Genomic DNA, 24,243 nt, shown 5'->3' on the forward strand with positions numbered 1-24,243 from the left:
CGAAGCGGGACCAATTCCCAGTTAAATCATCCCAGCCAGGGCTTTGTCAAGCCTGACCTTAAAAACCTCTAAGGAAGGAGATTCTACCACCTCCCTAGGTAACGCATTCCAGTGTTTCACCACCCTCCTAGTGAAAAAGTTTTTCCTAATATCCAATCTAAACCTCCCCCACTGCAACTTGAGACCATTACTCCTCTTCTGTCATCTGCTACCATTGAGAACAGTCTAGAGCCATCCTCTTTGGAACCCCCTTTCAGGTAGTTGAAAGCAGCTATCAAATCCCCCCTCATTCTTCTCTTCTGCAGGCTAAACAATCCCAGCTCCCTCAGCCTCTCCTCATAAGTCATGTGTTCTAGACCCCTAATCATTTTTGTTGCCCTTCGCTGGACTCTCTCCAATTTATCCACATCCTTCTTGTGGTGTGGGGCCGAAAACTGGACACAGTACTCCAGATGAGGCCTCACCAGTGTCGAATAGAGGGGAACAACCACGTCCCTCGATCTGCTGGCAATGCACCTAGTTATACATCCCAAAATGCCATTGGCCTTCTTGGCAACAAGGGCACACTGCTGACTCATATCCAGCTTCTCATCCACTGTCACCCCTAGGTCCTTTACCGCAGAACTGCTGCCTAGCCATTCGGCCCCTAGTCTGTAGCTGTGCATTGGATTCTTCCGTCCTAAGTGCAGGACCCTGCACTTATCCTTATTGAACCTCATCAGATTTCTTTTGGCCCAATCCTCCAATTTGTCTAGGTCCCTCTGTATCCTATCAACCACTCCTCCCAGTTTAGTATCATCCGCAAATTTGCTGAGAGTGCAATCCACACCATCCTCCAGATCATTTATGAAGATATTGAACAAAACCGGCCCCAGGACCGACCCCTGGGGCACTCCACTTGACACCGGCTGCCAACTAGACATGGAGCCATTGATGCCCAAGCCCTGGCTACATTAGTGCTCCCACGCTGCTAGCGCACCCGTGCAGTGTAGAGAAGGCCAGAGTGAATGAAACTGACTAAGCTGCAAACACAGCCACATTTAACAATAGTCCTGAAACTCAATTAACAGCTCTGCTACAAGGTGGAGTTTTCAGGCAAGCTCAGTCCCTATTTACGCACCTTAATAATTGGACAGATTTTCCAAAGCGACCTGCATGCTGAGCTCCTCTGAAAATCCGGCAACAGGCACTTTTGAAAATCCATCTCCCTGTTGCAAAACAGTTTGGTCCAGCTTGTGCAGACAGAAACAACTCCTATTATATAAGCAGCCTGTTTAAAAGAGCATAATTTAGTCAAGACAGAGGCCTAAATAATAGCATTGATTTTCATTTGCTTTTGCCCCATCCACACAAGCTGGACCGAGCCACCTTATAAACACAGCTAGGCCAGAACCTAGTTTAATCACCCTTGTTAAAGTTGGTTGATTCTTTGTATAGACAAAGGCCTAACCCCAAAAATAAAGGTAAGTCAAGAAAGACTCTAAGTGCTCCCTCTTATTATTGGTCAGACTAAATCTCATGGTGACCCCTACTTGTGGCAGCTGAATGCTAGCACTCCATGAAGCGTTAACTCTGGTGCGGTTTCTTCACTGCTGGTTGCTGCACCTGTTGTTTGAATGCCTCTTCTCTACCCAACCCGCTGGCTAAGTTCCCTTTTGGGAATTCCCACTTGCCCACTAGCTTCAAAATGCTTTGCCAACTCTTCCCAGGTTTTTTAAATCCAGATTAAACTTTTGCATTCAATTTAGCTTTATGCCCTCTCTGGCTGGCATGTAAAAGGCCCAGTGCTCCCCTTCTGCCCATAATAATAAAACTCACATTATCACTTAGAATTTTACATTCCTCTGCTTTGCAGAAGTGGTGAAATATAGGCCACAGTTGCCTATTTCCAGCAGCTGCAAAGTGACGCGCAGACCATAATGACACCCTCCTGCCTTCTGTGATATGATTTGGCTTCAAGAGCTTGGGGAGTGGCAGATGTGATAAAAAACGCATCAGGCCCAGGAATGGATTTAATCATTTCCATTTATTACCATAGCACTTATAGGGCAAAGCCATGCTGAAGTGGGGGGTGGAAATCAGTCACCATGTATTTTCACATTGTCACAGCACTCTAAGGGGCTAGAAGCATTTAAAAGTTCTTCCCTTCATCAGTCTATTCCCTTGACAGATGGGACTAGCTTTACATGCATGGCTTCCATTTAATAGGGGCTCTTCTGCGGAAAGGAACATGCCAAGGAAAAGGTGGGTAAGGTTTTACATTTGTTCTGATGCATAGGAACAAAAGACTTGTCATCATGGATCAGCTCGTTGGTTCATCGACTCTGGGATCCTGCCTCCGGCAATGACCAATAACGGATGCTTCAAAGGAAGGTGGGAAACAAACCATAATAGACTGAGACAGCTGAACATTGCTGTATATGGAGATGGGCTGGTGGGAACCTTTCTGGCCCAGAGTGCAGTCAGTTTCCACCCCAAAGGATGAGATTTAACCCGTAGAAGTAGGCATGGTATTAAAAGTCCATCTCCCAAGTCTGGCTCTGTGATTTGCCTGAGGCACTGACTGTGATGTCCATGGTGATCACACTCTGCAGCAAAGAAGAATTTATTCTAAAGTTACCTGCCATTAAATTAATCAAGTGATTCCAGGCTTGTCTCAGAGCATGGGAGAGCATGACCACACTCGAGAAGGGCTTGAACCAAAAGCACGGAGATATTCACTGAGTGCAAGTTACTAACACTGGGGGACGCAAGACAAGAGTGAAACAGCTGCTATGATTTATTATTCTCGTGGTAGCACCCAGAGGCCCCAGTGTGGATCAGGACCCCAGTGTGCAAAGCAACGTACACACACCCAGGAAGAGGCTGTCCTTGCCTGAGGCATTCACTGTCTAAGGGCATGTCTATATGAACAATGAATGCGCTTTGAGCTCCTCTCATTTCAAAGAGGACTTAGCTCAAAGCACTCGAAGTCTTTAAACCAAGATTTGAGGACTTCAATAGCTCAGACATAGGTGAGAGGTTTATTGCAGGAGTGGGTGGGTGAGATTCGGTGGCCTGCGTTGTGCAGGAGCTCAGACTAGATGATCATGGTGGTCCCTTCTGACCTTAATATCTATGAATCTATGAACGAGCTGTTAACACACATCAGCAGGGTGCACATGGACAGTTAGTCCGCCCCTGGCTAGCATGGGGTAGAGTCACTCCCCAACCTGCTTCAGTCTAATTGTTCATGTAGACAAGCCCTAAGAGAAGAGTACGGACTGGTTTGGTAGACGAGCCTGATAAGCATCGAATAGGATCCAGTGGGAGCCCCTATAGCAGAGCTCATGCCTATAACTCTTGTCTCTGCTGATTGGAATGAATTTTTAACATGGTTTTATTAACCTCAGCAGTGACGTGTCTGTGACAAAAGGGCAGCGATCTAAACTTGAGTGCAACAAAACAGCGAACCCTCAAATCTCATTGTTTAAGATATTTGCGTTCTTGAAACACAATCTGACCCATTATTAAATTCTGAACCTAAAGTCACTGATACAGAGCAAGTAATTTCCTAGGGGCTTTAAGAGTCCTCCTCACCTCCGCTCCCTCCCCACCTAGATCTCCTCCGAGGAATGCAAATTGTCTCGAGAAGCCAGCTCCACACACAGTGCCGGCTAGTTAGCATCTTGCTCTCCGGCTCCTAGCCAGATACACGCAGCAACTATCTCTTCAGTGATCTAATGATATTGCATTGCATTTCTTTATTTCACTAGGGTTAGTGAATTTAGGGCTTGTAAAAATGGAAGGACTAAGCTCTGTCGAGAGGGCTTGGCACATGGAGTTATTCAGGAGTAGCTACTCCTGCATAGACAAGTCCTTAGCACCAGCAGTTGCAGCTCTGCCAGTGCACCACAGGCCTGACCTGCAGCACTCCTTGCTCTTGCATTGCTCTGCCCCCACCCAGCTCTGCTGAAGCAATTCAGTCCTGCCCTGCAGCACCCGTAGGAACACTGGAACTGACATACCCAATCAAACCAACAGTCAGTCTAGTCTAGTATCCTGACCGTGGCCAGCACTAGAAGCTTCAGAAGAAGGTGCAAGAAACCCCCTAGTGGGTTCTATTCCAGTCATGGAATAACTGCAATAGGATGAGTTTTTCCTACCCAGTTAATGGCTGGCTCATCCCAACAGTCTGCCTCATGAAACTGTGCATGTTCAATATCCCTCTGCAAGTCTAATCTTTCTTTAAATCCTACCAAGCAATCTGTCTCGATATCCCATGGCAATGAGTTCCACACGTTAATTATGCATTGTGTAAAGCACTTCTTTTATTTACACCCCTTGTTATTCCAGTCCTGGAACTCTGCACGGCTCTTACCAATGACCCTCATTCGTGACTCGCTGCACAGCACTGTAGTCCAGTCAGTTGCCTCTCTTAAGCACAGCCTCCTATTCTGCAGCAGTTTTGAAATGTGGACAGACACTTAAAATTAATCCAAGACATCCAAACTTATGCTAAAACTGGATGTATTTGAACTCAACTCAGGTCTCCAGTTTTGAAGTACATTTGAAGTACACAGTACATTAACTTTCTGTCCCTCCACCCCCAAGTTTTCTGCCCTGGACTCCGTTTAAGTGGAACAGTATTTCTGGAGCAATTTCTATGGCACTGATGAGAAGCAGGGGCTAGGAAGCTGAATGAAAACTTGCTGTAGTGACTCAGCATTAGTACATCGTGTGCAACTGCCTGTGTCTTAATTACTTTGGAGAGCAAATTTCTGACACTGTAAATGCTGCTAAACTAACTTGAGTACCTTCGGTGCCTTCCTAAATCATTTCCCCACTGTTTCCTTCAAAGAGAGCCATGCACAAAACAATATTTCCTTTAATGCACTTGATGAGAGTTGGAGGTGATTGGCGGTTCTTTTCATCTGCTTCTTCAGAAAAAAAATAGATAAAAAGATTAAAGAAAAAGGAAATCGCATGCACATTTGAAAAAAGTGTGTTGCTAAGAGACTTGCTTGCATTGTACTGACGCAATACATCAAAATGGGCCATGGTTTTCCTGACTCACGTCTTCACCTTGCCAGTTGAAACAGGAAGCAATGGAAATAGATGTGAGCAGCTTCTAAAGTATGTGTTGTGGCTCCCTCTAACGGCTGGTCCTCAGAGCATGAGTTCTCAACCCAGGGACATCATGACAGGTCCAAGGGAACCATCACCTTCTCCCTCCCTTTCTTTATGGGTGCTCAGGCCTCTTCCAGACCAACAGAGCAATCTGTTTTCTGTTGGTTTTTAAGGACTTGCTATTGTTCAGGCAGCGGGAATAAGGTGGTTTATCCTCAGTTTAGGAGTATCCAGGCCCTACCACCATACGGGGCCTCCGGATACTACCCTGTTGAAGAGTAGGCCCTGGCACCAGAATATAACCTGCTGGTCAAGGCACTCACCTATGAGAGAAGACACCTAGGTTCAGGTCCCTGCTCCCAATCAGGCAGAGTGGGGATTTGAACCGAGGTCTCCTGGGGGAGTGCTCTAATCCTCAGGCTATCAGGGGTGGGGGTGCCACCACCACCACCTCCTCTGGCAGCAGTGTCTTTTGTGCAGGTGTAGACCGGCTCAGCCCACAGACACGTACCAGTCTGGGCCCCAAATGCAAGATAGGTAGGGCACACCCAGTCTGAGAATCCTGCTGCGGCTCAGTCATGCACTAGGCACTGTTCTGCTGCGGGGCATCAGGACTTGGGCCTCTGTGCACCTTCCCACTTAACTTAGGCACCCGAGTGACGTTAATGGTGGAAACTCAGGTGTCAAGGGACTATTGGTGCCTGCAGGGTCAGGTGATAGCTGAGTGGTGGTTTTGTGAATGACAAAATGTTGGCTTTAGATGCCTAGCTACCACTTTAGGTGCCTAAGTCCCCCTTGTGAATCTAGCCCTTACCTTGTCTGTGGCTCAGTTCCCCATCTTGTACAATGGGGATAATAGCACTGCCCAACCTCGCAGGCATGTTGTGAGGATAAATGTATTAAAGTGCATAAGGCACTTCGATACTATAGGAATGAGGGCCATAGAAGTACCAGAGAGGGAAACATACAGTCAGCAGCGCTGCGTATTGGGCAACAGAGATAAAACATGAGCAAATGATCTGTCCCACAGAAGTGTGAATGTTGAGATGGATGAGTGGTATCAGCAAGGAAGACCACATGAGGAACGCATATGTTAGAGACATGCTAAAAGTAACACTCATACACGGAAACGTGCAGAGTGCAGGCTCAGAGGGTTTGGTCATGTAAAGCGCAGTTCTGACAACTCGGTGGGAAAGAGAGTCCAACATAGCATGACTGAAGGAAAGACAGAGATCTTCAGCTCAAGAAGAAGTGGTGGAATGTCATAAAGAAAGACATGTTAGCATGTGGTGCTACTGACTGGCAGAGTTTCTCAACCTTTTTGATACCAGGGACCACCTTGCTGCCTTCCTAAATCGTGACAGGAAGATCTCAGGGACCAACACTGGTCCACAGACTGGTCATTGAGAAATACTTTGGTAAAGAATATGTCATTGAACTGAGCACTTTGGAGGGAGAGGACTCACAATGGACCCCATTTGATGGGATTAATGCAAGGAGGAAAAGAGATACATACATACTATATACAGGACAGAAGGAGAGGCTAGTAGGAAATAAGACATCATTGTATTCCATGGGCTCATGAGAAGCCAAGAAGATCGGAGTCCAGTGATTTCTCCATGCCTGTGTTCAGGAAGCATTCAGTGCTCACTCATTAACTCACTTATTAGAATGATTGTTAATAATTAATCGCAAACCCAAAACAGGTCACAGCCTCAGGGCTGTGCTAAACCAGAGACATTTCCTCACTCATCCAACTGCTGCAGCAAGCCCCACATCAGCCAGAAATCTCTCTGCTGGAGTCACTTGCCTCTCTCCTCCAGCCATCTGGAGCTCAAGTCAGGGCTGCATCGCACTAAAGAATTAATTTGGAGAATTGCTAAAGCGCGGCTGGGGTAATTCAATTCCTTCAATGAGAACCGCGGGCCGGGATTCTATGAATGGTCAGATGAAGGAGAGTTATTTAATTCATTTCAATCAGCATGGAGCCACAGATGTGCTGAATGGCACCATAGGTTTTCTTCTCTCCCCACAACCAATGCTCTTCCTGCCTGTGCTTAATTGGACTTCAACTTTGAACTGCCTGTGTTTAATAGGGTCTGAGCTTCAAACAGGATACATTCAATAGGGCCTGAGCATCATAATGACTGTGTCTGAGGCCCGGGATTTGAAAGCAGTTCCATTTAGTGGGACTTCGTCTGCAAATTGCTAGTGTATAATAAGGCCTGGTTTTAAACTGTGAACATTTAATAGAATCTGATGTTTAAAGTGCTTGTATCTAATGAGGTCTAATCTTTGCAATCCTTCCCCTGCCCTTTCCAGCATTCTCTCCTTTGTTCTGCCCCTCTCCTGTCCCCAGCACTTGTTTCCCAACAGCACTGGACACTGAAGTCCCAATCCTGCAACCTCTCCCAGGAGGAAGCTCCCATCCCGGCATCAACATAGAGCCCCGCTGAAGTCAGGGACAGGGGACAAGTTTGGGGTCATTTTCATTTATGGCCTAATTTGAAGACTTGCTGAGCACTCGCGGTTCCCCCTGACATTAGCTGGTGTTGTGGGTGCTCAGATCCTCTGCAAAGCTGGCCTTGGATGGGTGCCTCAAGTCAGGCACACAGCAACCAAAGTGCTGGAAACCAGTGAACAGCTTTGGAAAATGCATCTGCTCAGTTGAGCCAACCTCCATCTCCAGGTAACTAAAGACGCCCCCTGATGTCCTTGAGCGCAAAATCAGGTCAATGCAGAGTGCTAATACCACTCCGAATACTCATTGGCACATAATGGATGCCTTTAACCCCTTCCATGTTGAATGAAATACCAGCTAGGTCTGGAACTTGGCCTTCCACTGCTTCCAGTATGGTCCAAAGAATGGACTTTTACCTGAAAATGGCTGCCAAGACATGTGGAAGCTCCAGGAGGAATGAAAGGGTTAATATAACCCTTTCATAAAATCACTGTGGTCACATTGGACAGAGGGAAGAAAGGAAGGGAAAGCAGTTGTATAGGTAGGTGCTGTAAGTTCTTATTATCACAGAGCTACAGCAAGCAGCAGTCATGACCTGCTTATTCCTTTCGCATCAACCCAAGTTATCATTCCCCATCATTCCCCAACTACAGCACCCATCTGCTTTGTTCCACTTCTTAAAACACCACTGCAATATTGCAACAAATGTTGTTATAAGTATCCCAATTGATCCAAACCCTAATGATCAATTACGGACTTTTACGAGGTTTTCTACCCCTGCTGGGCACCAGGATAGCTGTGGGCATCAAACTAGCTCTATATTTCCTAGGAAGCATACTGATTGTCACTATATTTATGGGGCTATTAAAGATCTCGCCTTTCTGTTCACTCAGTTCCCACAGTCTCATCCATGGATTAGTGGCACAGACACTAGACCACATTGCACAGCATTTTTGAAAGGAAAAAGAAATAACCCAAGTACCAACAGGACAATGTTACCGCTATGAGCACAGAAACCTGGACACCAACTTACATTAGCTGCGAATCTCTCCTTTCTTACCCAGCAAACCTTGTCTGCATGCCAGAAATAATACATTTTCCTTTTATGCCAATGCCCAAGGGAGGTTGGGCTTTGAAATATCATCTGCTTGCAAGCTTAAGGATGAAAAATTGTTTAGAGCATAAATTCAGAAGATCTCATACCTTCCAGAGTTTCAGGGAATGTAAATATTTATCTCACTTTTGTTTTCTTATGTATACAATGTTTTTGCTAACACCAATATTTCTAGACTTTAATTTTTCATGCGAAGTAGAGCCCAAATCTTCAAACCTCCACCAAAATGAGCATGTGGGGCTATATTATTCCATTCCTCTTCCTCTCAACACATTGGCTGATCTGTACAGACAAGTGTCCTCTGCTGGATGGAATCAGAACTGTGTGTAATATGCCTACATGGCTGTTCCTTCCCCAGAGAGCCAGCGACGAGCTGGTCTATACTGCCCACAGGCATGGCGGTGCCAATGTCCGCCAATGGGTGACCTGTGTGACATCGCAGCGATCACCCATGCCTTCCGCCTGCTGATGTGTCCCGACACCATGGTAAGGAACATCACAGCAAACGTCCTCCATGATGCAACAAAGCAGCGGATCGGCAGAGCCCCCTCCAACCAAGACACCGCCAGCTTCCTGAGCAGTTCCCTGGATGGCGAAGTCAGATGGGACGGGCGTGACATCGCTTCACTGTGGTCCTGCGCTCGCAATGCCACGCGTCGCCTGGGAAAGCGCATCGGCTGCCACTGGGAGTGATGCGAGGAGCGCCAGGAGCTGGGAATCCTGGTGCTGCAGATCAGGTCTGAGGACAACACCATCGTCACCCCGAGCGCCAGGGGCATGCTGGAGAGGACCCTGAAGGCAGCCATCCACTCGCTGTACATGGAAGCCCTGAAGCGTAAACCGGACCAGGGTAAAGCCTTCGAACTGACCAGCAAGTGGGATGCCAGCAACCACTTCCTCACCCGGCGTGGCTTCACCCGTTTCGCCGACTGGCGGTTCATCCACCGCGCCCGGCTCAACTGCGGCCCGCTCAACGGAGCCGTCTGCCACGGGAACCGAGACAAGCGTTGCAGGAAGTGCGGCTACTCCAACGAGACCCTGCCCCACGTCCTATGCAGCTGCAAGCCCCACTCCAGAGCCTGGCAGCTGCACCACAACACCATCCAGAACTGCCTAGTGAAAGCCATCGCACCGCACCTGGGAGAGGTTGCCCTGAACTGCGCTATCCCTGGTACTGACAGCCAGTTGCGACCTGACGTGGTAGTCACTGACAAGGCCCAGAAAAAGATCATCCTTGTCGACATCACGGTCTCCTTCGAGAACAGGACCCCGGCCTTCCGAGAAGCCCGAGCTCGGAAGCTGGAAAAATACGCCCCTCTGGCCAACACCCTGAGAGCGAAGGGCTACGAGGTGCAGATGGATGCCCTGCTCGTTGGAGCCTTGGGCGCTTGGGACCCCTGCAACGAGCCTGTGCTGCGGACCTGTGGGATTGGTCGACGCTACGCACGGCTCATGCGGCGCCTCATGGTCACGGACACCATCCGATGGTCCAGGGACATCTACATCGAACACATCACCGGCCAGCGACAGTACCAGGAGGTGTGAGCCGGTACGACATTGTGCATCCACTATGGGAAAGGGACTGAGAGGCTTTTTCCACTGGACCGTATGAACTGGAACCATAAACTCACTGAACATTAAATCCCACCAAATGAGGGTAGATCCATCCCCATCATCGTATCCGCTCATTATACTCCACACCTGAACATAGCCATTATATGGACAACATATCCCCATATCTCAATGTCTGTACTTTGACCGGTTAAACTTTTACCCCCAATCAGGGAGATTGCAGATTATGTATTCCTTACGCCACCCGTTCCTAAACCAAATTTCGCACCCCTTGATAATCTGTACCTTATCCCCTGATAACCAGAAACTTCTATGCTTCTATTCTGTACCGTTTTCTTTTTATTTCATCATTATCTTAATAAAATTATTAAATCTGCCTACATGGCTAAGAGCTAAAGCGGATTCTCCTTGACAGACCCTTATATCTAGGTTATACACTGGTATCTTCTTTCTGCTATTGGAGGTAATTTGGAAACTAATTTTAAAGGATATATTGACTGATGCTGCATATATTTAATGTTGGCATTGGGCTGAGCTTTCAACTGTGCAGTCTTCAGGTCAGGTATTTTTAGTACATTTAACATACAGAGAAGGACACTGTAACATCATAAAAAACAACAATCCCCCTGCCCTCCCTCTTCTGGCTATGACAACTGACAAAGAAAATCGTTTTTTTGTTTCATGGGCTGCATAGGATTCCCCATCCAGTGGGATCTCTGTCAATAGACAGAAGTAATTTCTATAAAGCCCTTTTGATTTTCTGAACAATGCTTCTTGGCTTCCTCCCTGTTAAATCCTACAGGACTTCACAGAATCATAGAAGATTAGGGTTGGAAGAGACCTCAGGAGGTCATCTAGTCCAACCCACTGCACAAAGCAGGACCAACCCCAACTAAATCATCCCAGCCAGGGCTTTGTCAAGCAGGGCCTTAAAAACCTCTAAGGATGGCAATTCCACCACCTCCCTAGGTAACCCATTCCAGTGCTTCACCACCCTCCTAGTGAAACAGTGTTTCCTAATATCCAACCTAGACCTCCCCCACTGCAACTTCAGACCATTGCTCCTTGTTCTGTCATCTGCCACCACTGAGAACAGCCGAGTTCCATCCTCTTTGGAACCCGCCTTCAGTTAGTTAAAGGCTGCTATCAAATCCCCCCTCATTCTTCTCTTCTGCAGACTAAATAAGCCCAGTTCCCTCAGCCTCTCCTCATAAGCCATGTGCACCAGCCACCTAATCATTTTTATTGCCCTCTGCTGGATTCTCTCCAATTTGTCCACGTCCTTTCAGTAGTGGGGGGCCCAAAACTGGATGCAATGCTCAGATGTGGTCTCACCAGTGCCGAATAGAAGGGAATAATCACTTCCCTTGATCTGCTGGTAATGCTCCTACTAATGCTGCCCAATAGGCCATTAGCCTTCTTGGCAACCAGGGCACACTGTTGACTCATATCCAGCTTCTTGTCCACTGTAATCCCCAGGTCCTTTTCTGTAGAACTGGCCCCTAGCCAGTTGGTCTCCAGCCTGGAGCAGTGCATGGGATTCTCCTTTCCTAAGTGCAGGACTCTGCACTTGTCCTTGTTGAATCACATCAGATTTCTTTTAGTCCAATCCTCCAATTTGTTTATGTCACTCTGGACCCTATCCCTACCCTCCAGCATATCTACCTCTCCCCCCAGCTTAGTGTCATCCACAAAATTGCTGAGGGTGCAATCCATCCCATCATCCAGATCATTAATAAAGATGTTGAACAAAACCGGTCCCAGGACAGACCCCCTGGAGCACTCCCTTGATACCAGCTGCCAACTAGACATCAAACCAGTGGTCACTATCCGTTGAGCCCGACGATCTAGTCAGCTTTCTATCCACCTTACAGTCCACTCATCCAATCCATACCTTTTTTAACTTTCTGGCAAGAATAATGTGTGAATGCCATATCAAAAGTTTTGCTAAAGTCAAGATATATCATGCCCACCATTTTCCCCATATCCACAGAGCCAGTTATTTCCTCATAGAAGGCAATCATATTGGTCAGTAATCACCTGCCTTTGGTGAATCCATGTTGACTGTTCCTGATCACCGTCCTCTCCTCCAAGTGCCTCAAAATGGATACCTTGAGGACCTAGCTCCATGATTTTTCCAGGGACTGAGGGGAGGCTGACTGGTCTGTAGTTTCCCGGATCCTTCTTCTTCCCTTTTTTAAAGATGGGCACAATATTTATCTTTTTCCAATCATCTGGGACCTCCCCAGATCGCCACGAGTTTTCAAAGATAATGGCCAATGGCTCTGCAATCACATCAGCCAACTCCCTCAGCACCCTCGGATGCATTAGATCCAGCCCCATGGACTTGTGCATGTCCAGCTTTTTTAAATAGTCCTTAACCTGTTCTTTCGCCACTGAGGGCTGCTCACCTCCTCCCCATACTGAGCTGCCCAGTGCAGCAGTCTGGGAGCTGACCTGGTCTGTGAAGACCAAGGCAAAAAAAAGCATTGAGTACTTCAGCTTTTTCCACATCTGTCACTAGGTCTCCTCCCCCATTCAGTAAGTGTCCCACACTTTCCCCAATCTTCTTTTTGTTGCTAACATACCTGTAGAAACCCTTCTTGTTACCCTTCACATCCCTTACTAGCTGCAACTCCAACTGTGCTTTGGCCTTCCTGATTACACCCCTGCATGCTCGAGCAATATTCTTATACTCCTCCCTAGTCATCTGTCTAAATTTCCACTTCTTGTAAACTTCCTTTTAGTATTTAAGCTCACTGAAGATTTCTCTGTTAAGCCAAGCTGGTCGCCTGCCATATCTGCTATTCTTTCTGCACATCAGGATGGTTTGTTCATGCACCCTCAATAAGGCTTCTTTAAAATACAACCAGCTCTCCTGGACTCCTTTCCCCCTCATATTAGTCCCTCATGGGAGCCAGGGCCTGCAATCTGAAAACTTCTGTGAGTTGTCCGAAGAAACTGGCCGTCTCCCCAAGGGGATTAGGTCGACCTAACTGCATTGCACAGGGCATAAAATTTCTCACAGCCCTGACCAATATAGCTAGGTTACTCTAAGTTCTGTGTGTAGGCCAGGCTCAGATCAGAGCCCTGTTGTGTTAGACTCTGTACTCAAAGTCCCAGCCAACCGCAGTGTGTGATGGGTCAAATCAGGCCTGCTCTGCACTTTAAAGTTTTGCCAACAGCTATGTCAGTCAGGGAATTGATTCCCCCCCCACCCCACCCCACCCAACACAGCTGCCAACAAAAACCCTAGCATATTCGCAGTCAGACAGGCAAAAGAATCCTGTTGCCGTTATAGTTTACTCTGTTCAGGAACTGGTTTAAGCTGTATCTTACTCAGAGGGTTAGCGATACCTCCGCTGGTACAGCTATACCAGCAAACTCTTTCAAGCATAGACAAGGCCTCACTTAGCCTTTCTGTGCCTCAGTTTCCAATCTAGACAATGGGAAGTATCGCACTTCCAGGTCTCCCAGAGGTGCTGTGAGGATAAATACATTGAAGAAGATGAGGCGCTATGGGGAATAGGGGCCACATAAGTACTAAGAGACAGATAGCCCTGAAGCGCTCACACTCTAAAGAGACAAGATGGATACAGGGTGTAAGAAAGGAGCTATTATTAACCCAGCTTTACAAATGGGCACAAATAGGTTAAGGCCCAGATCCACAAAGGTGCTTAAGTGATGAAACCCAGACCATAGGTGCCTAAGTCTCAGGTTCAGGCACTTATTTCTCAGTTTTGGCTCCACCACAAGATTCCTACCAAACCCTGTAGGTGCCTACGTTTTGGGGGTAAAAGTTCCCTAGGTGCCTATGTTTCTGCCTCTGGGCATGCACACTGCAGCCACCCTCCGTGTGTCACACCTATCTCCCCGCCTGAGCCCCAGAGCAAGCCACAAGCCAGGGAAGATAGCTGTCCGGCCACCAAAGACACGGGCGGGGCCTGATCCGGTAGGTGTGTCCAGAGGCCGCCTCCTGGAACCTCCAGGCAGCAGATTCCTGTTTGTGGATCACTAGGCAGGGTGAGGCACCTCCCTGCAGCCCAGACGTAGGCCTGAGCTGTCAACCTAAGCTTTAAGCATAGAACTATGGTGCTCCGGGGTGTGAAAAACCCACTGTGAATGCCACAGCTATGCCAACCGAACTTTCGGTGTACACGGGGCTAGGTCCATGGAGGAATGCTTCCGTCGACCTAGCTACTGTCGCTTGGGGAGGTGGAGTTACTTGAGTGGCACAATAACCCCTTCCATTGCTGTGTTGTGCGTCTACACAATAGTGCTACAGCAGCACGGCTACAGAGCTGTAGCTGTGCCGCTGTAGCACACGTAGCATAACGTGGTCCTAGATGCCTATCTGAGACGGGGCAGGGCCTAGCGCATACCCCTGGAGTTGGTATCTCCCACTGGCTAGCTTATGTGGTTCCCTGCCTAGCATGCTGGCTTTAGTGGATCGCATTCTTAGGCGCCTCTCTCCCCCCATTCTCTGTATAGAGAGTCTAGATGCCTAACTCAGCTCTGTGGATCGCAATGTTGTTCCAGCGATTTTCCAGACACCTAAACGTTAGCTGCTATGGTTCGCAATGTTCCACGACTCGAGTCCCTTTGTAGGTCCCACCCTGGGTAGCTTGCCAAGATCACGCAGAGGGCGTGTCTACACTGCAGTTAGACACCCACAGCTGGCCCGTACCAGTTGACTCGGGCTCGCAGGACTCAGGCTAAGGGGCTCTTTAATTGTGGTGTAGACATTCAGGCTCAGGCTGCAGCCCAAGACCTGGGACTCTCCAGCCTTGCAGTGTCTTAAAGCCCAGGCCCCGAACATCTACACAGCAGTGAAACAGCCCCACAGCCCAAGCCCCGCAAGCCTGGGTCAACTGGCAGGGGCCAGCTGTGGGTTTATAACTGCAGTGTATACATAGAATATCAGGGTTGGAAGGGACCTCAGGAGGTCATCTAGTCCAACCCCCTGCTCAAAGCAGGACCAATCCCCAACTAAATCATCCCAGCCAGGGCTTTGTCAAGCCTGAGCTTAGAAACTTCAAAGGAAGGAGATTCCACCACCTCCCTAGGTAACGCATTCCAGTGCTTCACCACCCTCCTAGTGAAAAAGTTTTTCCTGATATCCAACCTAAACCTCCCCCACTGCAACTTGAGACTATTACTCCTCGTTCTGTCATCTGCTACATACCTGAAGAGGCTATGGTAAGCGGGAAACTGAACCCACATCTCAGCCCCATGACCAAAAGAGAGCATCCTTCCTCCCAGTCATCTGTCTAATAACCTGGACGGGTGGTAACACGCTGCCCCACCACACACACACACACATATAATCCAACTGCTGAAGCGAATTATGACTCTAGATCCCAGCATGAAGGGACCCCTCAAAGAGGGAACATTCCTTCTGGCCAGCTACACCAAGATTTCACCTGCTGACATGTGCGTGTCCCAGCAGCTGACTCACTCTCACCTTTTCATTGTTCGCTGCCCACTGAGTTTCGTTGCCAAGTTACTTCACTCCATTTTATTTTCAGTTGAATCAAACTCCAGCACTGCCCTATGATTTATGTTCCACATGAGCCTTACTGGCAGACAGCGGGGTTGGAAGGTTATAGAACCAATATTAATAGAATCTGCATAAAACAAGGGGAAGGTCATAATTTAGCTGATGCAGATGTGGAGAAGAGGATACTGTTAGTCATTTTATAATTAGCCAGCTAATCATAAAATAACCTTTGCTAATCATCACAAGCCATTATTACACAAATGAATTGGACTTGTTTTACCCTTGTCCTTGAAGGCCAGAGGTAAGAGAAGCTTTCTTGGCAGGCTTCACTCTGCAGCCAGCCCTGTGTTATTACTATATTTTATGGCTCACAAATGTTTAATCAATAATGCAGTATTTTCAGGAACAATATTCCTCCCTGTGTCTTTCTGTGGCTGGAATTGATTAGCTGGTGACTCACAAATCCTTTGACATGAACTGGCTGTTTCGGAGATGCCCTTAAACTTGGAGAAGGGTAAATTCCTCAGCTGAGTTGTAAAGGATGGGAAAGTTTATTGGGACAAAAACAGATGTACTGGCAAGTGGCTAAAGATACTGCCCTAGGGAGTGCTAGTTGATTGTCAGGTTAATGAATGGCTTTAAGAAGCTATCAGATACTCAATGGCCGGTAGGTCATTGCTTTGGCATTAGAAACAAGGCTGAATTCTCTTTTCCAATAGTGTCAGCAAAGCCTTTGTCAGAAAGCCTGGCCATTAAATGCCAGGTTCCTCCTAATAAACTGACCTCTGGTCCCCGCAGCAGAGCTGGGGAACTGACAAACAGGGATGAAACTGCATTGCTGCAACTCGCCATCATTTTAGCTGCACCCAGGCAGTTGATCACTCCCTGCTCCTATCTCAACGGGGAGGCCGCCTTGATCTCATGCAGCCACAGGTGCCAACTCCATGGGTGCTCCAGGCTGGAGCACCACAGAAAAAAAAAAAAAGAAAGAGTGGGCTCTCAGCACACACCAGCCACCCACCAATCAGCTGTTCAGCGGCACACAAGAGACACTGGGAGAGGGGGCAGAACCAGAGCGAGGGCGGGGTGCATTCGGGAGAGGGGTGGAGCAGGGTTGGGATGGGGCCTCAGGACAGAGCACCCACCCAGAAAAATCAAAGTCAGTACCTGTGCATGCAGCACTGGGGGGCTCTGCTAATTACCAAAAATACACCACCACCACCCCCAGGTCAGGAATATTGTGCGGGTTGTCTTCCTTGGCAGCACAGGGCCTGGATCACCTTCCAGAATTATCTGGGTATATCTCACCAAATGCCCTGTCATTGCAGAGGCCTTGGCCATTGGTGGCACCTTGGACTCTCCTGCTCTCTGCCTGTGGCACACAACAGTTAGTTTCCTGAGGATTGAGATGCTTTGGTCTAACTAAAGTTATTGGGGTCATTATAGGGGTTTCTGGGTGAAATTAAATGGCCTGTGGTATACAGGAGGTTAGACAGATGATCTAGCCTTAACCTATATGAAATGTGGTTAAATTAGAGGTGGACCCAAGCTTCAAAGTTCAGATCTAGATCAGACAATCAAAAATGTTTGGACCCAATGTTTTGTTCTGGCCCACTATAGGGATAAGGCCAGGTGCAATTTTTGGAGCGAGAGAGGAAGGATTGTTCAGTACTTAGGGTACTAATTTAGGAGTTGGGAGACCTGTAAGTACCTAAAATAGACAAAATCCACGTCCCTAAAGTTTGGGGATTTGGTACTGTCCCCTTTCCAGTTTCCTCCCAAGACTTCTCCTTCCCATTCCATCTTCTCATCCTCCTTGAACCTGGAGGGAAGTATTAATGGTGAATGCGTGATGTCAAATTCATTTAATGACATCATGTAGGATTCTGGAATCACAGCAGGAGGAGAAGCTGGGCAGCCACAAGCTTTGTTTCAGCCATCACAATTACCTGCAAACACTGCCAAAGAAGCACAGAAAATGGCTTGCCAGGAACTTGGCTCTCAGTATAAATATTCATTATATAGTTGAGTTTGCTGCAGCTTTATGGCTTGAATTCACCTGGAGTCTGGAAACATTTTGATGTCAAAGCAGCAGTCATGATTTGCTAACTGACCACCTTCTCTACTGGGAGAGAAGACATTTCCTTAACAACAGGCCCTGGGAAAGAGAGAGTCAGCCAATTCATGCCCTCTCTATTTAATTTTCCACACTCATTATAAGAAGGGAATTATTGAATGCAGTTCAGCCTTAATTTGTGTGCAAGTATATTCAACAGGTGTATTGACCATGTTTGACTTTGCCACCTAAGTATTTGTTGAATCAGCTCCAAGCAGACCTTGCTGACGTGCTAGAATGGGAACTGAGCAAACTTGATCCTTGCTCATTATAGGAAGAATGCTTTGCACTTTGCGGCTGCCCCTTTCATCCAAGGATTTCAAAGCACCTTGCCAAACACGGATTGACAGAAGTCTCACAATCCTACCAGGGTGCCACAGGTATTAGAATAACCACTTTGCAGCTAGGTAAAGAAGCTACATGAAGGTGCAGTGATTTGCCTAAGGTCATACAGCAAGTCAATATCAGAGCTTAATACAGCTCTGATGTTCTGACTCCCAGTCATCTGCTCCCCACACTAGAGCACACCCCGTCCCCATGGTATATCCCCAGATCAAAACAAACCCTGACATTAATTAAAATTTACAGCAAATAAGCTTTTAAAAAACACTAATCTTTGGGACTCTGCATATTAAACAGTTCTCTAGCCGTCAAGGCCCAGCTGTTTAAAAGTATTTAAGCACCCAACTCCCGTTGATTTCAACAGGAGTTAAGTGCCTGCCTACCTTTTAACATCTGGCTTCAGTCTCATAGAAATGAGAAGGCACAGTAGAGAGACTAGCGATCAGTTCCGGCATGCAGTTCAGACTGTTCTAACACAAATTGGAGCATGTGAAAGTTAGCATTTGACATTCCCGTACCAACTCTAATTCTGCCCTCCTAGGCAAAGCTGCATGGACACGGAGGATTTCAGATAACAAATTATCGACAGGCAGCAAAGAAGACTGAAAAGAGTTGTTTCAATGCATAAAACACTAACATTTCTACCATATCTATAACCATCTCGCATCAGCTATATAAACAGTGTCTTTCAAGGTCCACTGCATGCTCATCTTTTAACAGCAGAATATTTACATCTTAATTAGCATGTTATACAGAGATCACCCTGTTCTGTACCTACAGCTATGGAACCTAGCGGTAGGGTGACCAGGTGTCCCGATTTTATAGGAACTGCCCTGATATTTGGTGCTTTTGCTTATATAGGCACCTATTACCCCCCACAGCCTGTCCTGATTTTTCACATTTGCTATCTGGTCACCCTACCTAGGTGTAGGTCTCTACAGTAGGGCTGGGGTTCTCAGGGGACATGGGGCCTAGGGATTACAGATAGCCAACTCCCATTGACTTTCAGTGGGACCTGAGCACTTATTGCTTTCATGGCACTGGCTGTTCTCCTTGAAAGCAGACAGGAATGGGAAGAGGAAAGATAAATTGCAGTATTTGATAGGGCTTGTGAAGAGGGCTGGAGCCTTGCTTCCCAGAATGACGAAGGGGTGGAAAGGAGCTTTATGGGAGGTGGCTGGTTGACAAAGTCTGCCTCAGTGATTATTTTAATACTGCTGGGCTTACGTTGTAATTGTAAGGATGTGTTAGGGCTCCAAAGGCCAGATATTTAAAAGGTATTTAGGTAGCTAAAGATTCAACTAGACACCTAGCGCTTTAGAAAATCCAACTAGGCATTTCTCTGCATCTTTAGGTGCCTAAATAAAAATGTTTTAAAATCTGACCCCTCACTCTGTGTATATTCTATTCCATACAGGTTCTTATCCAGCCCTCATCACTGTAATATCTCAGTGCCTTCCAGTTGTGCATTAAGTGACATGACTAACACCTGTCCCATCTGGTTTGTTCTCTCTCACCGTCTTCCCAGGGGGAAAGCCATGTGTGCAGTGGAGAGTTTTGGGATGGGGACTGTTTTTTAAATGTACATTCTGCTCTGTGTTTGTTTGCATCATGATGTGCACTGCAGCAGCACACACAGTTTCCAGCAGAGATCAGATGCTCATTGTGCTAGTTGTTGTACAAACCCATAGAGAGAGACAGGCCCGACCCTGAAGAAGTCTAGTATAATGACCCAGGTCACACAGTAGATCAGTGGCAGAGTCAGACTAATAATACCTAGCTCTTATCCAGCACTTTTCAGCAGGAGATCTCAGAGTGCTTTACAGAAATCAGTATCATTATCCCCATTACATGGATGGGGAAACTGAGGCACAGAGAGGGGAAGTGACTTGTCCAAGGTCACCCAGCGGGCCAGTGGCAGAGACTGGACCAGAACCCAAGTCATGTGGTTCCTAGCCTAGCACCCTCACCATGAGACACAAGGTCCACAAGCCAGAACTGCCCCTTGGGATGTATTTACGTGGCCTGTGTGACACAGATTCTTAAGAATCTGAACTTTTTTTTTAAATATGTACATTTCTAGCCCCCATGGCCTCCGCCAAGATACACTCAGTTATGATTTGAAAGGCTAATTGATGCAGTGATGTCAGCACTAAGTCAAGAGCATCAACTCTAAAACAGGGAGGGCAGCTGGGGGTAAAGCCCCCAGAGGTGGGAAAGAAGAGCTGCTGCAGGGAAGGAAATGCAGAGAAAAGGGCAGAGGAAGCTTTGCAGGACAGAGAGGGATGGAAGAGGAACAAAGGGCCGGAATAGAGGCAGACTGAAGGGAAGTAGATTTCCTCATTGAACAACTGTAGAGGGATCACTCACCATCCAGTGCAACCCCTCGTGGCCAGCCATGAGGGGTGCAGCAGCTTCTCTGACTCTGGCGCCTCCTGTTGACAGCCCTTCCGCGGGTGTGTTAGTTTACCTCTTCTCACAACTCAGCCCTCCAGCGAGGTCGCTCATAGTCCTTGCCTCTCCCAGGGTAGCAGAGAAGCCAACAAACTAAAAAGTCCAGCCACCTTATTATGCCAGGTTTCCAGCCCTACTCTGGGCTCAGTAGCCCTTGCCTCAGGGGGGCTTTTACCCCCCTTTTCCTGATAGCAGATAGAGGACAACCCAGGCCCTCTGCATTGCAGCCCAGGGACTCTGTATTAAGCAGCTACAATGTATTTCCTCAGACTCATGGCTGCTTCCTTGAGCCGCTTCCCACCTTCATCGGCCTCCTACCCTTTTTGCACAGTTCCTCGTCCCAATGCTTTGTCCCTGGAGAATCTGGCTCCTTGAGCTTCTTTCTGCCTAGTTTATCATTAAAAAGTCCTCTTCAGGTTCTCTGATCATCCCCTGTTTCCTGGCCTATGGGCTCTGACCTCAGCTGTTAATGGTCTACCAATTAGCCAGCTGAGGAGATATTGCCTCTACCTCTTGAGTGGCTGTGGGCCAGCAGGATTTATACACAATGACCAGGGTGATTAAACAAAGCTATATAAGGCTGCATTCTCCCCTCAACCTTTCTACCAATCCCTAGTGACTGCAGTGGGCATTCCACTGGGCCCTGGGGGGCATAGACTGCAGCCCCATAATTAAACATGGAATTCAGCCCTCTCCTCTGAATGCTCCAGACCCATTAACTTTTTTCAAAAAGAAAAGGAGGACTTGTGGCACCTTAGAGACTAACCAATTTATTTGAGCATAAGCTTTCGTGAGCATATGCTTAAATAAATTGGTTAGTCTCTAAGGTGCCACAAGTACTCCTTTTCTTTTTGTGAATACAGACTAACACGGCTGTTACTCTGAAACCTAACTTTTTTCAGAAAGGACAACCGCAGAGGGCCAGTCCTGGGCCCTTACTCAGGCTACTACCTTTCTCATGAGACTGAGGGAACTATGTGCAGAGTAAGATACAACTCAATGTGATAAGAGCTGCAGCAATGGGGCCTTTATCACACCGGAGGCAGCCAAAATTCATTCAGTATGTCCTGCTACTCTTCCACATAAGCAACTGCTGCAGTCGTCACAGGGCTGGCTGTGAGATCGTGACCCAGAGAGGAGGCAAGCGGGAAGTGAGGTGGTCTGAGGGACATTGTCTCTAATCAGATGAGTTCCCACTACTCAGGACTTAGTACCATCTCATGCTGCCTAGAGTGTGATCCTGGCGTGGAAGAAATGACAAACACCTGGCTGGTGGTTGGTGCAGTGTTTAGATATCACAGTGACAGGATTTAGGAAAACCTGAGAGCGAAAGAGGTTGGTGCATACATTTTCCTGCAGGGACGTGTAATGTCTATAGGGGTCAGCTCCTGTTCAAAATTCTCTCTGCACCAGCATAGTTTTACCTACTGGAGTTTTAAAGTGCAGCATTATTCCTGCATAAGCACACGTCATCAGGGAAAGCTTTGTATGGAAATGCATTGACATTGAAAACATTCAATAAGAACTTCCTTAATGGGGATCAGGACAGTGATATATTTTTCTAAGCTGCCTGAATGCTATTTTTACAGCAAAATGCTCTGCTCGGACATGTGTAAGGCCCTGATTCTGCAAGGAACTCTGCTCAGACACCTATGCCCCTAACAAGCCCCCATTGATTTCAATAGAGCCTCGGCATGTGGGCCCTCTCAGTTGGAAGTCGAGGGCTGGCAAGCTGAAAAGCACATGACAATTTTTTCAAATGCACAAAGGAGCTAATTTTAACAGTCTGTTATTACAAGATTATTTCATAAAAGAGCTTGGCATGTAAGGAAAAAGTAGTAAACACTAATGTGCTGAAGCAAACCTCTTTGTCCTGCTGTAAGATAGAGTCAAATTGGGGGGGGCTGGGAATTACGTTTCTAGTGCTTATATCTGTGAAGAAAACCTTCAGAAGGTAAACCAGGCGCAAACCAATGCAGTGATTTCTGCCGGAGTCTGCAGGTATCCTGAAACAATACCTCTGAGAGTGGAGTTGAATGCCCCCCTTCATCTAAATCTGATGTTAACTCTGAAACCTAGTGATTATCTAACTAGCGAGACTGAACTATTTCTCTGCTGATCAAAGCATGGAAGAAAGAAAAGGTGTGATCATATTATGAAGATCTGTACAACTTACTGTAAGTGGTGTTTCAGTTTGGTTTCTCAAGTAAGTGGACCTTGTTTTGTGGGTGGAGTTTGGGAGAATAACTGGGGAATTCCCCCCAATTCAACTCCCTTGGGTTTGGGTGTGAACGTCAACCTTAATTGCAATCTTTACTATAGGATAGGCAACTGTTTCTCCTTAGTGAGTATATAAACATCATTATGGAAACTACTTATGACTATTCACAAGCATGGGTGTGAGTGGAAATAAACCCTATTTCAGAAACTGCAGCAAAGGGTCTTCAAAGGGCTCCCCGTTCCCCTTATTTTATCAGAGGAACAGATAGAGACATTGCTAAAGGATCCAGCAGATACTGATCATTAACCCTGTGACAAACACAGAACAAAGGGACAGTCCCTGCCTCAAAGAGCTTACAATCTGCCACTTCTGTAAAAGGAGGAGAATGACATTTCCCTCGCTCACAGGAGAGTTGTGGGGATGAGTTGGCTACAGTTGATGAGGTGCTCAGATACGACCCCCAAAGAACTTAGATAGAAGATGACTTTTTAAAACACACAAGTCATGATTAAAGTTGATGGATGTTTATTGTGGAAAAACTGCCAGAAACGTCATTAAAAAAATGTTGAAATTTTAGCTCTTGAAAACATTTCAAATCAACACTAACCCTAACAAGTATCCACCTTCTTTGTCAGGCCAAGAGGGGGTGCAGGTTAGCGTCAGGTTGTTTTCATGGAGATTCTGCTGTTCTTCTCCTGCAAAAAGGAGTTGATAGCTGGATATCCCAAGCTGGAGCTATCCCAGGCAGGCTGTACTTGTGCCCAGCACAGCCGTAGTCTCACTGTATATCTCACATATCCCACACAAAAGGAATCTAAAAGTGATTGGCAATCAGCCTCATCTGTGCAGCACTAAATCGTATGTAGTGTCACGGACTGCCTTTCAGACCAGCCAGCCCTTTGTCATAGATTGCTACTTCCAGGTCACTTTACCATCCCTGCCTGCTGCCCCGGCTGGAATTGCTGAGCATACCAGGTGCATTGATATCTACAGAGCTTCAAGAGAGAATCCTGCGCGGTATTGAGCACCCTCAATTCCCATTAAAGTCAACGGGAGTTGAGGGCACTCTGCACTTTTCAGAATCAGGCTACAATGGGACAACACCACCACAGTAACAGCAGGGAAACTGGAGATCCAGGTAAGAGAGGAAAATCAAACCTAAATGATCTTGCTGGATATACCTGCACTGCGTTCTCTTATCTGGAGTGTGGTTCTCCAGGGGATTAAAATCAGGGATAGTATCCAGTAAATAACCTCTCTGGAAAGGCACTTTATCATGCCCTTGCCATGGGGGCTTGAGGAGGATGGGGTTAACCTGCTGAGCTAGTGGCTGTTTCCCATCTCTGCTGTATAA

General features: G+C 47.1%; 1 long non-coding RNA gene across 1 annotated transcript in view; it reads right to left on the reverse strand.

Moving 5' to 3' along the window:
* The window catches only part of LOC311529665, a 184,143-nt gene extending 163,097 nt beyond the window's left edge, over window positions 1-21,046 (reverse strand). The window contains exon 1 of the long non-coding RNA XR_014713856.1: window positions 20,585-21,046. This is a non-coding gene — a long non-coding RNA (uncharacterized lncRNA). The remainder of the gene's footprint in view (window positions 1-20,584) is intronic.
* Between the last annotated feature and the right edge of the window lie 3,197 nt (window positions 21,047-24,243).

The sequence above is a fragment of the Lepidochelys olivacea genome, assembly GCF_965140295.1.
Source record: "Lepidochelys olivacea isolate rLepOli2 genome assembly, chromosome: 13".
Taxonomy (NCBI): Eukaryota; Metazoa; Chordata; order Testudines; family Cheloniidae; genus Lepidochelys; species Lepidochelys olivacea.